Source organism: Lolium rigidum, chromosome 3 (assembly GCF_022539505.1).
Source record: "Lolium rigidum isolate FL_2022 chromosome 3, APGP_CSIRO_Lrig_0.1, whole genome shotgun sequence".
NCBI classification, from domain to species: domain Eukaryota; kingdom Viridiplantae; phylum Streptophyta; class Magnoliopsida; order Poales; family Poaceae; genus Lolium; species Lolium rigidum.
In genome coordinates, this window is record NC_061510.1 from 278418764 (window position 1) to 278435598 (window position 16835).

The following is a 16835-nucleotide window of genomic DNA, read 5'->3' on the forward strand; positions in this document are numbered from 1 at the left end:
TAAACATCGTCCTTACCGGACGATGATGCTATTTCAGAATTTGGAGTTATTGCGTATCGAAGACCTTGCTGCATAATCTTGCGATCAAGAAAGGCAAGTTCATCACTTGCTCATGTCATTTGAGTATTTCTATCAAATTACTTGCAAAGTATTATGGTTATCACTATTGCATAAAAATCAAAACCACTACTTTCATAACTATGAATATGACTATGTGGTGGGCAATGGAACCATGGATTGTGTTGATATGGTGAAGGTTCCATTGCACGGGTTATATCCATCTAGGATTAAACAACAAATGTCGCCGATGATTCTTGTGCCGTAATACCCGTGTTAACCATAAGATCCGGAGTGGGACGGAGTAGTCAAAAGTGTTTCCACCTCTCGTTCATCAACGGATGCGCTTACCGTAGCGGTTGTGTACGGCGGAACAACCGGAGGGTGGGGATCCCATTCTAATTCCCCACGGTAAAGCATTGCTTGCCGTAGCGATTGTGTCTTGCGGAACAACCGGAGGGTGGGGATCCCATTCTAATTCCCCACGGTAATGCGGTCTATGATGGGTTGCGGCTACCGGCGTAGGAGTGTATGGTAGAGCCCGAGCATTGTCGTCGTGGTCGGGGTCCACCCTGAAATTACGGGAATAATGGGACCGGCGTGGACCCAGGGTCGGGGCATGCAACAACGGGTGGGTGTTCGAGGTAGCGGAGGAACATGATTGGCTAGACCTTATACCGGGCCTCACACCATAGGAAGTGTGGACGGGTCATTCCCGGTTGGCACCAAGGTTAAGATCTCTTATGGGTAAAGCAACACACCTCTGCGAGTGTAAAGAACCGTGACTGTCACTCCCTGTTCGGGATATGGAACTGCGAACGCTGCCGGAAAGGAGCTCCATGAAGTTCTAGTAAACCGGTGAAGGCTGACGGACATAGTTCTTCTGAATAAAAGAAACCTTTTTAAGAAATGGTTATGAAAACTTGCATTGGTATTAGACTTTGTGGTCTAATGCTGTAGCTAGTGCATTAAACACCTCTTTCCTATAATGAACTTGTTGAGTACGCTCGTACTCATCCCACTCTTAAATCCCCTGCTTAGATATGGAGGCACCGAAGGAGGATCTACAGTGCAACACGAAGACCGAGGAGTCAACCACTACTTCAAGGGACAGGAACCTATCAGAGGAGGCAGATACCACATCCAATAAGGAGAAACCTAGATTAGCAATAGAAAGGAACTAGCTTCCTAAACTTAGCTCCTATTTAGCTAGAATCTATTCATAGCCTCTGTAGCTAGTTAAATACTCTACAAATAGAGTTCGTGATAAGACTAGTCTACGAGTCGTTCTTCTGGAGTTATTTGCAGTTTTACCTCATTGTATAGTAGGAGGTTGTGACGATCTTATGTAACAGAGTCAATGTTGTAATTCTATAGACATGCCTTGAACCCGCATATGTTTCTGTTGTACCACTCTGAGCGATATAATACTAGTGGAACGGTGTTTCATTGGTGTTATATCAGACTTGCATACTACACCATGCAGTGGTATGCCGGGTCACCACATAATATTACTCCACAACATTAGTTGCTGTGGTGGGATTCAGGAGGGAAATATTTCAGCACTTCTTGTGTTCTTGCCATTGCATTTGGTGCATAGATTTGACTTATCCATGCAGATTTGTGGAAGAGGATGTTGATAAGCTTGTTACACTTGGGTTATTGTACCCGAAACTTAATCATCTTGTGTTATTGGAACCCTAGACGGATTAGTGACTTGGTGGTGTCACAGAGCTCAATCATTGTGGTGCAAAGGTCGGTGGCGATTATTGGGTGTTATATTGTGATCCAAATTCATATACTAAAGGGAGGCTAACTTCTGACGAGCGGAGCGAGGCCCGTCGACGGTAGGCTTATCAGATTATAAGGTAACCCACGACGCTTGTAAACACTCCCCGATATAGTAAAATTTTGATGGCTGGCGCCCGTGGTTTTTTTCCCTTCTGTGCTGGAAGGGGTTTTCCACGTTAAATCTCGTGTCTCCGCTGCGTTTTCTTTTATCGTTCATCGTTATTTGCTTGTCGCTTTTATAACATTAGGGACGTCCAATTAAGTTGTGGAGATTTCTCTAAGCTTGTATAGGTTCGGTGACCACCTCCAAGGGTTTCATGGTGGATTGTGCCATCCTGCATTGTGCAAGAGCTCGAGAAGAATACAACAAGCCATGCATTCGGGGGGGGGGGGGGCATTTGGTCTCTACATAGCTCCAACGGGGATCAGCTTCCTTTGTGACCTGAACTTCGGGATACATCGTCATTTTCTTGTACCTCGATTATTTATATACCCGAGCTCTTCACTTATGCATTTTACTTTGTGATAATCTTTGTGATTGAAGTTATATATGTTCCTATCACGTAGTTGCTTATCTAGTTTACCGTAAATTATTCATGCACATAGTTGAGCCTAATGTATTTATGTATTTAAGTTTTGTATTTGATATCTTGGGGTAAGTTATATATCTTGTCATAGTTTAAATGTTTAATCCGAGTTGGCTGTTGTGATGGCCGATCCTTTGGCGTACGCTCTGGTTGATGAGTTCATGATGCATGGTTCTTGCGGGCGGATGAATGGAAATGCTAGTACATCTGGTAAGGTGTTTGCTCTACGAGGTTTCTAAAGTCTCTCTTCAAGGAGACGTATGTTGATCATTCTTGTTACCCGGTGTGTAGGCGGCATGTTGATGGGCTGATTTTTGTGAAAGGTGTCCATACTTAAGATAAAAATTGTGGGTTGTTTTGTATCACATCGCCTTTCTGAAGAGATATCAATTATCAAACCCATATTAACGTTCTAGTGATGTAATAAGACCAATTTAGTTAGTACATTACCAAGGGGTCTGGCCGTGCAAACGTAGATCTGCGGCCGTTTGGAGCTTCTTCGTATGAGTAAGATGCTGGAGGAGTTGATGAAGTGACAGAGTACATGAACTGCCGCTTCAAGGCCGGCCACATAGTCATGCTCTGAACCGGTACATGAGCGGAAGAGGCGATTAGGAGAGGCGGCAGCCAGAACCTATCTAGGGTTCCATTCTCCTCACCGGCGATGCTGTCAGTTCGCTCCGCCTCCGGTGTTCTTGGGGTCTTGGAGGTTTGGCAGACCACAGCCCCTCGCCGGCGGGAAGTTTCCCTTTTTTTAGGAAGTTTTTCAGTGTCTTTTTTAGGATGGTGAATCATGTAATCAAAATAAGGTACTCTCGGCTCTATCCTCGTTTCGGTGGTGCATCTAGCTCTAACGGAGGATGCGTGGAGTTGTGTGCCCGGTGGATCTTCTACGATCCACTCGGTTTTCGTATTCGTTGGTATAGTTTCATGTGAGTCTTTCCCGATCTACGAATGATATCATTGGCGATGGTTGTTGCTCTGGTGCGTTGGTCTTTTAGGGCCTTAGCACGATGACTTCCCGTCGGTCTACTACAAGAAGCTCTACTACGACAAGCTTTGCCCAACTCCGATGATGGAGGAGCGAGGACGACGGCGCTCCTTCGGCCCGTGCTAGTGTTTGTAGTCTTCGCTGGGTGATTCAAGTACCTATTTGTAATTTTTATTACTCCCTCCGTTCCTTTCTATAATGCCTATTGTTTTTTCACATTTGTTTCATAATATAAGAGTAAAGCTATGTTTTTTTTGCAAAGAACCCCTTCCACCGATCAGGTCAAGTCCAGAAAATCTAGAAACCGATCTGGTCATGTATTTCTGAGATCTATTTTCAGTTTCCTATTTTGTCTGTGATATCGCTAGGGGGTTTTGTGTGAAAAAATGGCTCGCGCTAATTTCCGTGCCAAAAAACAATAGACACTATAGAAAGGAACGGAGGGAGTACTTTTTAGGTTGTTTGTACCACTGTTGATGATTATTAATAGAGGTGGAATTTCCCAAAAAAGAGAGTACATGAACCGTCGACATCTCTTTACATTTCGTTTTTCCTTAAAGTATGAAGAAACCTTAGCTCTACCGTTGATACGGATATCCAGGCCTGGTACACTAGGACAACTATTGATATGATGATTAAGTCTAAGGTTGTACCAGTATTTTATCATAGTCTTGTTATTAGAAAATAATAATGTAGCCAGGTCATATGGTGGGCCATTAGGGTTTAAATTAGTGTTTGTTTGACTTGAGCCTGTCCGAGTCAAACTACGTTAGGCCCAATAGGGCTGGCCGGCCACCTCTCCCTCCTATAAGGAGATGGTGCGGCCTAGGGTTTGGTAGATTAGATTGAATTCAGAATATGTAGAACTTTTAGTTCATACTATCACCGTCCCTATGGGATCGGCGTGCGTGACGGCGTCTTGGACGTTCGTCCGGTTATCCAATAAAGGTGTGGGAGTTCTTGAGTCTGTCAAGAGTAATTATATATGCTTGAGTATCCTTAAATCTATCAAGGAAGTTCAAGATCTATCGGTCCTATGGATCATCAAGGTGCATCGTGAAAGATCGGGGAAACCAGCCCTCATCATGTGGTATCAGTTTGCTAGGTTGATCACGGTGCATATTGCTTTGTTGCTCGGTTGTTTCTGCTCGGTTGCCGTGGCTACCATTGGGTATGTCGTCGCCATGCTGTTGGTGAAGATCAAGGAGGAAGAGTTGGGCGGCAGAGTCATGTTCGAGAAGGCTTTCGTTCGGATGTGGGCAGCAGCGTCAGCGTTGAAGATCGACCGAGTTCAGTAGATCGCATCGATCTACGTACCTGCAATTCCGTGTTCGGCAGATCGGTTGAAGAGTAACCGTGGACTGATTGGACTCCATAAGCTAGCAGGTTGCTTTGGTATAGGTTTGACGTGAGATTTTTTTTCTCGCGGGCCCAGCAAAGGAAAGGAAAGAAGTCGTTTGCATCAAGGATGAAATAAGGAATACAAAGGAAAGTTTGGTACGTGCAGATTTGCTGATCGTGTGTTGTTCAGCTGGCCAAGATTAAAGATACGTTGGATTACTTACAGCAGAAGGAGACGCACGTGGTGTACAAGATAATCGTCAGGAGGCGGGCGTTCACGACCGGCAGGCCAGCTGTTTCACCGATTCGAGCCGGCACCACGTCCAGCGCGTCGGCGTTTCACTTGGCAGGGCTGGCTGTCAGACCGGACAGCCCGGCACAAACCGGGTCCAGCACCAGTGCCCACCGGGGCGGATCCAGGGAGCAGCGGAGGTTCACCCGGTCCACAGGCCGGTAGACCGGGCACCATGCCGGTTGGACCGGCGTTCAGGCCGGTCGTATCGGGCCCTAGGCCGACCGTTTCAGGCGTGCAGTCCGGCAGTATCGGCGACCAGACCTGCAACGCCACTTGTGCTGCTGCTGTTTGTTCGTCATGGAGGGGAGAAATTGTGCTCTTCAAGGCAGTAGACATTGGTGTGTCGGAAGGATGTATACTAAGGTGTTGTCAACTTATTTGGATCCAAGGCGGACAGGAACTAGTTCTGTTTTGTTTTGGGTGGTATGTATGGTGCACTTCAGTTGTATTTGGAAGGATACTTGTGTCTTCAATCAGGTTGATGGCGTCGCAGACCAAATGGCGCTAAGGACAAGTCAAGCTAGTCGAGAGGGAGGATGTGGTGTGGAAGACTGACGAGGCATGAGGATGAAGACCGGCGATGTTGCTTATCTGACGCCACCCTTTTTCTAGCAGACCCTCACGCGTTGGGGACAACGCTTCTTGAAGAAGGGGAAAATGATATGGATATCCAGGCCTGGTACACTAGGACAGCCATTGATATGATGATTAAGTCTAAGGTTGTACAAGTATTTTATCATAGTATTGTTATTAGGAAATAATAATGTAGCCAGATCATATGGTGGGCCATTAGGGTTTAAATTAGTGTTTGTTTGACTTGGGCCTGTCCGAGTCAAACTAGGTTAGGCCCAATAGGGCTGGCCGGCCACCTCTCCCTCGTATAAGGAGATGGTGCGGCCTAGGGTTTGGTAGATTAGATTGAATCCAGAATATGTAGAACTTTGAGTTCATACTATCACCGTCCCTATGGGATCGGCGTGCGTGACGGCGTCTTGGACGTTCGCCCGTTATCCAATAAAGGTGTGAGACTTCTTGAGTCTGTCAAGAGTAATTATATGTGCTTGAGTATCCTTGAATCTATCAAGGGAGTTCAAGATCTATCGGTCCTATGGATCATCAAGGTGCATCGTGAAAGATCGGGGAAACCAGCCCTCATCAACCGTCATCTATAAGTCACATAATTTTCGTTTAAACATGATTGGAAACGTTAATAGAGTCTATATGATTTTCCGGTTCAAGTATAATGCGGCGAGATATTGGCTCCAACCGATTAGAAAACAACGAGTCAGCAAGCGGAGCACCATAGGCACCTGTTGCGGCGAAACAAAAACACAAAGATACAACAATGAGCACGATAAGTCAGGCCGCCCCATGAACTAGGCCATGCACCAAGTGCGACGCCGGTGAAATGCACATGTCTGTCCGTAAATAAGTGAACATTTAGCCTCAAATTTTGTCCTTAAAAGAGTGTACTTCTACTTTTTCAATGTACTTTAATGTAGCAACAATTGCTTCTGTTTCATTGCACGACCAATAATATTCGCCACGGAGTAAGCTAGTACTCTCATGTGCGTTTCATATTAGTTGCCGGTGATTTCAATTGAGTGAAAACTAGCAAACCGGCAACTAATATGAAAACTTGAAACAACGACACTGCCAATTTGTTTTTACTAAAAAAAATGAATTAGTGCTAGGAGGAACTAGACACTAAATGATATAGTAGAAGCGTGACCTTGGCGTGAGAATCCAGAAATTTGTTCCTGACAGGAATCGGAATCTAGTCGTTGAGGTGCACCACAGCGATCTCAACCACTGGGCTATGCCCACGTCCTCTGTTTTAGTTATTACACATGTTTAAAGCATGCCTCATCTACCATCGTGGGTATTCATCACGTGAACGCACACTGAGATTCTTAATGTCACCCATATGTGTGAATAATACTTTCCCATTATATATTGTGCTCCAATTTCAACAAATTAGATTTCATATCACATAGGTAGAACCTATGAACGGGGGCAAAGAACCAGAGAGATGTAAGCACACATGAGAATCGGAGACATCGGGATGGTAGCAAATCGATGTTGCAAACAGCTCTCGAATTTCTCGCCTGAAAGTTCTCCGCGGATTCCGTGATCCATACCTTGTTGTGCTAATCGACTGGCTTTGTGAAATTTTGCATGGAGCAGAAGCGCTCCAGCACGTCCCGACTACATTGTGGGAACGCATGGTCAGATGGCGTGGGCATTGCTCTGAAAGGGGGCGTGCTTCCTGCCGGAGACCGGGAACCTCTTGGAAGGGATTGTGGACTCCATGAGCGACAGCGCTTGCCGGGGAAGCTTCGCCCAGATGGGCGGTCCGGCACCTTGTACGGAGTACAAGCTTAACGGCGTCGATGGCTGCTGCTGCGTTCTGTCCTGCAGCAACAGGCATGGGCGTGCGCAGTGGGCGGGCCGGGTGGGCCATGGCCCACCCAGATTTCTGGAAAAAAAACGATGTACCCCAAATATTCGTGGCCCAGTAGCTTTGCCTGTCATTGTCAACGACGAGCAGAGCAACCCGAGAGGAGCTTCCCTTTGTCCCAATTTTTTCGATAACTAGTAAATTGCTCGTGCTATGCTACGAGACAAAACAAAGTGAATAGGGCTTACCAAAGTTATGGTGGAGTTTTTTCATTATAATATTCCCTCCGATTCATATTACTTGATGCTAATATAGATGCATCTAGATATAGTTATAGATACATCCATTTTAGCATCATGTAATATATATCGGAGGGAGTATTATTTATCTATTTATAATAGAATGTACTAATAACTTGATAATACCGCTCAAAGATCTTCCCTCTTAACCTCACGTTCTATGTTCTATTCTTCTATATTATTAATGGATAGATTTTTCGTGACTGTATACCAAATTATTTTTCTATTCTTCTATATTCCATGTTCCATTCTTCTAAACTTATTAACGAATAGACTAATAACTTGCTAATACCACTCAAAGGTGAAGAGGACGTGTAAACATATAAATGGGAGTAATTATTATTAACAGACTCGCATTGTCGAATGTCGATTGGTTAGTAATCAAGCTTCTGTAAAAAAATATAGAATTGTATCTCGATTCATCAAAAAGAGTAGCTCTAATTTAGAGTTTAGACATGGACATATATCGTACTAATTTTAATTTAGGCGTACGTCTGAATTCATGAGCAATCGAAACGCCAATAAAAATTCAGCAACCATCAAACGCAGGCAAATTCTTATTTGATCGATGACTGCGTAACATATTGTTTAGCATTTGCAACGGACATTTGTTAACTGAAGGAAAAAAACAAATCATGACTGATAGACCAAGTTCATCTCCATTTATTTTCCTTGCCATTGATACCAGCCTCATGTACAGTACCTTCCTCCACTGCTGCCAGGGGCTGGGCTCGGAGGCCGAGCTGCCACCTGCCACTATGGCTGGGATCCCCTATGCAGGGACGGAGCCAGCTTCTCATGTTGAGAAGGGTAAAATGGAGTGAATTACTGCTGTAAACTTGATGAGGGGGACGAATTTGACTAAACCAGTGAGAAATTAGGGTGTAATGACTAGTATTCTTCACAAAATCCCAATCACGGGGGTGGCTGAGCCCCCCTCGTCCCCCCTTGTCTCCGTGCCTGCCCCTATGGCCTTCGCTGCCGTGAGCTCCTGCGGCCTCAACGACCACGGGATCTGGTCAATCAGAAGTACATCACGACGGCACTGCTCAGAACGGTCGCGGTAACCCCTCCACCACATTCCATGACAGCACGGCACGCACCTCTTCCGGCATTCCAGCTATGGCGGAGCCCACACCTCTTCCTCTCCAAGGGTTGTCCCTCCCCTCAGCAGCGGCCAAGCCAGCGCTGACTCCTCCACATCTCCTTTAAGCGAGAGGGTGGAGCACGCATGGCATCAGAAGAGGAAGACAGAGATGGAGAGAAGCGCTGCCATGGCGTGGACTGTCAGCCAGGGGTTGGACCAGTTCGTGTCTTCGGGAGATATCGAGTGCTGCCATGCGCATCGATTCGACTGGCCCCACCCGTCAGGTCTGAGAGGGGATGGAGTGAACGGACGACCAGCAACTCGGTTTTTATGAGTAGGAAATAAAAGTATATATTAATATCGTGGAGATATCTATTACACCTAGCCTCTGCAACAATATCATGCCCTAATAGCATAAAGGATGCACACACTTAAAAAATAGAGAAAAATTACAGAAAATAAAAGTCCTGCTACAGAGATCGAAAACTTGAAACAACGACACTGACACCACCAAGACAACACCAGAAGATCAGCTTCTCCATAAGCGACGCCTTCAAGAAAGAAATAGTGCCAAAACGTTGTCATCGTCCGATCATAGATATTAGGTTTTCACCCTGAAGAAAGTTCTCCCTCTCAAAACAATGTCTTCAACAAGAATATTGTCATGCACAACCAATTAAGTCAGACCTTGGATTTTCACCCTAAGAGATAAAACTCTGAACTTCTCCTGTGCAGTCGCCCCCCACATACAAGTCGAGGTTTGAAGTCCCGAAGCTCCAACAATTTCACCTCACCACCAAGATCCGACCACCATTGCTCTTCCACCGATCTCTACCTTTATGACCTTCTCCGCCAGCACCATGGAAAGAAAACGAGCTCCATGGTATTAACAGCCAGCAGAGTTTCGAAGCACTCCCTCTGAAACCAAACAGTCAGATAAAACATGGGTGCGCCCGACCGAAAACACCCAATCCAGCAATCTTCGGGCATTGATCGTACAATCAATTTCGCTGGTAGGACCTTTCGAAACACGACAATCCAGCCAGCCCGGTGGGAAGAAGCTTCCGATCGATCTTCACTTGGCGCAAGAGAAACCCTAGGATAGCCACATTTATTAGGCAGAACGGCAGCCCCCCTCGCCGCCGCCTGCAAGTCGACCTCATCGGCGGGAAGAGGAAGCCGCCACCGACCACAGACTCGTCGATGAGTCGTCCGCCACCACCCCCAAAACCGAAGAAGGCCAACAACGTGAGCCGTCGGAAGGAGGGGGCGCAGAGGAATCACCGGCCACCGTCAGATCTGCAGCCTTCGGGGTCACCCCCGCCAACCAGCGCCATGGCAGACACAGTGCCGAGATTCGACCACCGTGCTGCCCACGCAGCCACAGCTCCACCTCCTCTACCGCGAGATCCCGGGACCACCGCCCCGGCGACCAACACCTCCGACCAGGCCGACATGACGACCTCCACCGCACCACCACGCCTCCACGGCAGCTCACCCCCACAGCCTTCGGCGGCAAGGGCGCCGCCTCCACCGCGTCGACCTCGCGGCAGTGGCGGCGTGATGCGGCTTGAAGGGGAGCCCACCGGCGGTAGTTAGGGTTTCCCCGGGTCGCCCCGTGCGGGAGCGACGCGGGTTCGGGGTCCCTTTCACACTATGGTGTACCATGTGATCTTCTGCTCCTCCCATTCGTCCCCATGTCTCCCAAGATAGCAGAATGTGGAAAAGGGCGACCAAAATCCTAGCTCTGGCGGCTGCCCCCTCCGGCCAGGCCCTCGGCCACACATACCCATCACCGTCTTGCCCCCTTCCGGCCTCCCCCGCTGCTCCAAGGCGACCAGGCCCCAGTGCCCAGCCTCCGCCCTCCCGCTTCGCGCTTATGCTGCTCCGCAACTCGCCAGATTCGCTTGACCGCTCCCTCGAATTCTCAGCCGGTCACCGCCCAAGAAGGTGCCCGTCCTCATCCAAACATCCACAAGGCCACAACGGTAAGGACCAATAGGGTAACATGCAACAGCAGTTCAGCATGTATGCTATGTGTGTTAATGTAAATTTGTGAGAATGTTACTGATAATGTGAAATTGCCTCTATAGAATATCAAATTGCCCTACTATTTGTGTTGATGTAAATAAATTATAGGCGGTGAATTAAATTGTTGTACATAATTAGTGATTTATGTTTATAAGCAACAACCAATTCTTCACACACACACATATATATACGCTATTTGACTTCCTGAAGGCAGAATATTATTTTGCTCCCTAGCTAGACTTGTGGAGGCGCGTCCGTACCACCCACCATCCCGTGCGCCCAAGCGGACATAAACTTATATCACATGCCATATACAACTAGTTGAATGACCGTGCGTTGCTATGGTTCAACAAAATTAGACCATACATTAATCAAAATCATTTTTAGTAGAATTTTATTAATTTGCAACTACTCTTCCTGTTCATACTAATTGACTCAACTTTGTCTAGATACAAATGTATCTAGTTAACAAGCGCGCTGTATCTAGACAAAGTGGGGTCAATTAATTTGGATTAGAGGAAGTATTATTTTCTGGCATCTACTTGCTCCTGTTGACTATCACCCACACTCTTCAAATTTGTTTCCTCTTTACACATTTAAAATAATGCACGTGGAACTTGCATATATACTCATGCTTGTGTAGTTTGTGCTGATGCGACCTCAATTTACATCCTTATGTTTTAGTATATGAGTCAAATATAACCATTTTCGCTTGTAGATATACTGTGGCCTTGTTCTTATATAGATTCCAATATTATTTTAACAACATATAATTTGTTGGCCAAAAAATGCAAAACACGGAAAAACTCATATATGAAACGATAAATGGCTACTGGATTGAACCAATAGTTTCCATTTCAAACTTTGACATTATACATGTTGAGTGATCCGAAGAAACCATTTAGCAAACTCATCTGTAGCTATTACACCAGTGGATATATATGCCCACTATGGCATCCTATATGGATATGGAAAACATTGCTTCAAGTTATTGTTGTAAGTAAGGATTATGAACCTTATCAATCATTGACCATCTAGTACCCATAACAATGCTATTAAACATTAGATTCTTACTACCGTCATTGTTGACATGGCAGCTGAAATGTCACCAATTTTCTGACCGGAGACCTCATAGGAATCATCAATCTTTGTAGAGCATCTTACTTCATACCGAGGGGGTGATCTTGGAACCATTTCTTATCATGACTGCAATTGATACTGGGATGGCTAGATCAGCTACCATAACAAGATCCCTTTCGTTGCCACCATTTTTGTCATTTAAATGCAGAAGAATGATGAATAGTTAACTTTGTAGAAGTGCGAGAAAACTGAATTTGTTCATTATATCTAAATGCAGAAGAATGATGAATAGTTAACTTTGTAGACATGTGAAAAAAATGCTAGTACATTTTAACAACCCTAAAAAATCTAAAAAGTTATTCCAAACAAGTTTAGAGTCTTCTTTATATGAATGTATTCTACTACTGATTCCTTGGCAGAATAGGCATGTGTGATTCACCTTGTCAATCTAAAAAATAAGTGAATAACGGAGGGTGGGTGTTAATAGAGTTATGCACATCTTTGAAGTATAATTGTGCATGTTGTTGCATCCATAAGTAGGACCCATGTCAGAGAGTTAATTACATGCATGATCGAAAATATTTTTGTTCAAAAAATGATGTATTTATGTTCTCTTATCTTTCCTTTGCGAAATGAATGCATAGCACATTCGGTCGATGAGGAACCTTTTATAGACAAAGGTCTCATGTTTCCTAAGTGATTTCAACACTGACATTTCAAAGGAAGTGGAAGATCTATTTAGTCCTTCCAAAAGAGAACCATTTTGTTTTCTCCTTTTAAAGTACTAGCAATGCCGCCGCGCCATATGTGCTGACTCATGGTAATTTTTGGCTATTCGTGGGCTTCTGTTGTGTTTGAATAATGTAGTTAATGGTTTTGCCCATTCGAAATTGTGTGTGTTCAGTTTTTCCATTAGTCAGCAGGTGTGTGTTTTGTTTTTGTACTGAACTGAATACTCGGCTAGTTTTATGTGCTCAGATGCGAATAAGTTCATATTGTCATTTGGCTGTGGGTTTATCTCCGTGTATGTTTTAAAAACAAAGGTGAGGGCGAGTTTAGACAGATTGAGTGTGTAGGACTAAGATGTTTTATTTGCTTACATGTGAGTTTCTGCAGATTGTCACTGGGCAGTGGCTGCACATGGTGAGTGGTTTTCATTCAGATGTGGGTGATTCAGAGCTGCTATTATGATGGACGTGCTCACAAACATGGACATGTATTTCAAGGATGCAGCTGTAGAGCGTTACAGCCTTTCGTGTTTGCCTATGCAATTTTGGGTCTTTGTAGCCTGCGTTTAGATAGCTAGTGAACTGTCTTTGCTTGATGCAGATAGGAAAACGTACCAGTTCATGAAAAGATGTGTACCTGACAATGGAGCTCGGCAAGTTAAAGGAGAAGAAGCTTTTGCTCTTCTTTTGTTCAGCATATGTTGGCAGCTAATGTCTGTTGCTATGTGTTGAGGCAAAACTTGATCAAGGCCATGCAGCGAAGCTAGCGCTGCTGGCAGTTTTCAATTTTCTTTGGCCCTTTGGTTGTCAAGGACTCATGGTACTGCACTGCTGTACATAGTTAGACGGTAGTGTTGCTGTGATGTAAAGCTGCTAGTTTATAAGCGCTTATGGACGGTTGTATGTAAGGTCCTGAAGTCATGCAGATGTGTCAAATTTATGAATGGAATCAGACTGTTGAATGTTCCAAATTAAATAGAATCAGATGGTTACATGGTACTTCGACATCAGTGTAGAGCATAATTAATGCAACCTATTTCCTACCCTCTTGTTATCAGTTTTGACAACATTGTATAGCAAAAACACTGCTTGGATGCAAATTTCGTTGTAGATATCTAGTCTTCTAGAAAGTAACAACCCAAGGAGAATAGAACACCAATTATGCTGGCTCACATTGGACCATCCACAGACATCTATCTTGTAGTAGTAATATGTAATACACATAAAAAGTTGTTCGCGTGATAAAAAAAAGATACATATCTGGTCTACTTAAGGACAAAAGGTAAAATCAAGATGACTCAGCATCCCAAAAGATAGTAATTCATTCAAGACAAAAAAAATGGCGTGACTTAAAAATAAAAGAACTCCGATATTGATCGGAAGGCCCGTTCCACCAGAAGGCCCCTTCCGATCTCTTATTGAGCTGCAGTCTGAATAAGTACAAGGTCATGCTTGCAACAAATCACTTATATGTAAACACTTCGGAGAAGATCTAACTGTACTTTTCTATTGTAAGGAGAAACCCAAATAAGTCTTCAAACATATCAATCTTCTTCTCACTCCCTACACCATCTGATATATGCAATAAAGTAGTAACATATACATATGAAAGGTGGCAGCTAAGAACTGTTAATTCAAGAAAGGCCTAACCAGTCGATTACATTGCACATGCCCAAATAGCTTTATTTCTTATCATTATGCATACTTGTGGGTATGAGCAAAACAAACTCAAATCTCATGAAGCCAGCAAATGATAAGTCAAAACTATAGCCGACCAGCATCACCCTTAGATGTCTGAATCATAGAAATGAAGAATTTTCAAAAGAAAAATCAAAACACATGATAACACAATTACCATAATAGATACTGAAACCTTTTAAACTTAAATAATAGAAAGATAACCTGCACATGATCTACATAAGATGATCAGGAGAACATCTTCGGGTAGCATCTCTGCGACGTACAAAGAGGAAATAAGCTAATATAGCGAAACCATCTCCAAAATAAAAATAGGTTCAACATTCACAACTAATAGAGAACTGTTTGCTTTCTAGGTTTCTGATATTTATGCATACTCGTATCATAGTTCTCAGACATATAGAAAATAATAAGAACAGACCAGCAGTTTTATGTTGCGTAATGCAGATTGACTGCCATTGGCAAGAGCAGCCCCTACTGGTTGACATATAACTAATAATGCCTTGATAGAGACAGAGTTAATTATTTGTTTCCAATCTGCATATGCTGGCTATACAGGATAAGCATCCATATATTATCATTTTTAATAACCAAGAAGTCCTCTCAAATCCTTACACTTCTATCTTTGTCACTCCCTTGACTATCTGCCCTAGGGGATGGTATTTTATCCTCCATCATAATAACAGTAACAAATAAGTAATAAATTTTTGAGCGCACTCCATGTATGAATGCAAATATTAAATAAGTGGTCATTCACCAGAAGCGAATGTCAACGTGAACTAACCTCCACCACGGTTTTTCATTGTGTGCTTACAACTATAGCTTCCATCCTCACTACCTTGACATTTAAGAACAATTTGCAGAGTTAAGAAACAAAACGCTGAAATGCATAATGATGAGTGATGGCCATGAACCTCAATAAAAAGAACACATGGAGTATAGGCTGCACAACATCATAACTTGAACATCCAGTCCACAATGTTCAGGCCTAACCCTGCAATTTGTATTGTCAATGGTCAAGTTCTCTCAAACCAAATAAATAGGAGGGCAGCAAGCATAAATTAGAAACAATATCAGGCAAAGGAGTTTGTAAATACGGAAAATAAGGAAGGTAAACAACTTACCAAACATAGCCTGAAACACATGAATGAAAAGAGATTCATCAAGCCTCTCCAGAAACACAATGATATCAAATGATTTGCATTTGACACAACGTATATTGAGTCAATTTGGCAATACAGAGCTATACCACCAGAACTCAAATTTGCAAGGAAAATTACCTACTGTCATTTTTAGAATTTTTAGGCTTGCAGTGAGGAAACCTTGATGTGTAAATATTCTGTACTTAAAATTTTCAAAAGAAATAAGTTAAAGGATTGGTGCTCTCTCTTAGGGAAAGATAATAATCTCATGGGGAAAAGAAATTATAGATAGCATTCTTGAAATATTTAACATGGGGGAACATTCATACAAACTCACGGATTAAGCAGTTCATTATCCTTTATCAATCTTCGTTGTCTGGAACTCTGAACTTCACTATTTATCATAACAGATAAACCATGAAGACGCTTTGTTTGATGGAAGACAGCAGCACTGTCTACGTCTACTACAAAATCCACTGGTGTAGAAACAAAGTTGGTCAAATTGTCCATCACAATACTGAGGTCCTAACAGGGTAAAGATCGTTATAACAAATCTAACGATGCAGATTGTTAAGAAACATAATTCAACCAGAAAGTGGAGATAGGATAAATAAAAAAAACACAAGATTTGACACATTTTAACATAAGCTGGTCATGTTCTAGCTCATTCTAGCTGGAACGGACATGACACTTACCATTTTCATTATATCCAAAATTCTAAAGAGCTAGCTGTGAGAAAAAACACAGAACACACATGAAAACAGGAATGTGGATATTGGAACATATCTAGTTCGAGGCTGCTGGTGGAGTGGTAGCATACCTGGGAGCGGAGTGGATGTATTGAGGTTGCCAACATGAACGCCCTGATCTGGCCGAGGACAATCACCCGAAGAAAAATGGCAGCACAATTTTAATTTTCCCACAAATGCCTGCAATGGTACGCATACTCGATGGACACTGTGAATGGGCCAACAAACCAGGAAAAAACCATCAAAACACATAAAACTGAAGAAGCCCAAATAGTAGCTGAAAGATCGATCTGGCTGATGGGTGCATACCTAGCTTGGCCCAAGCATCGGAGCCATCGATGACAACCTGCAAGGGATGGAGTTGGATCACCTCTCCCTATTCCAAAAGAGCAGCTGTGGTCGACTGCCGGTCGAAAGGAGACTCTGCATACCCAATAACGGAAGCGATTAGGACGCGATGGAAGGAATAAAATCCGCGCAGCGCAGCCATCGAGCGGAGTAGCACGCCGGCGGCGAGAGGGCGGCGCGGGTAAACCAGGGCGAACCGTCTTCTCTGCA

At 43.8% G+C, this 16835-nt stretch overlaps 1 long non-coding RNA gene across 1 annotated transcript; it reads right to left on the bottom strand.

Moving 5' to 3' along the window:
• Nucleotides 1-15987: 15987 nt before the first annotated feature.
• On the bottom strand, nt 15988-16632 carry LOC124699565. The gene is made up of 3 exons (XR_007001432.1): nt 16587-16632; nt 16349-16457; nt 15988-16257 (listed from the first exon to the last, which is right to left on the bottom strand). It is a non-coding gene; the product is annotated as an uncharacterized LOC124699565 (long non-coding RNA).
• Nucleotides 16633-16835: the final 203 nt, after the last annotated feature.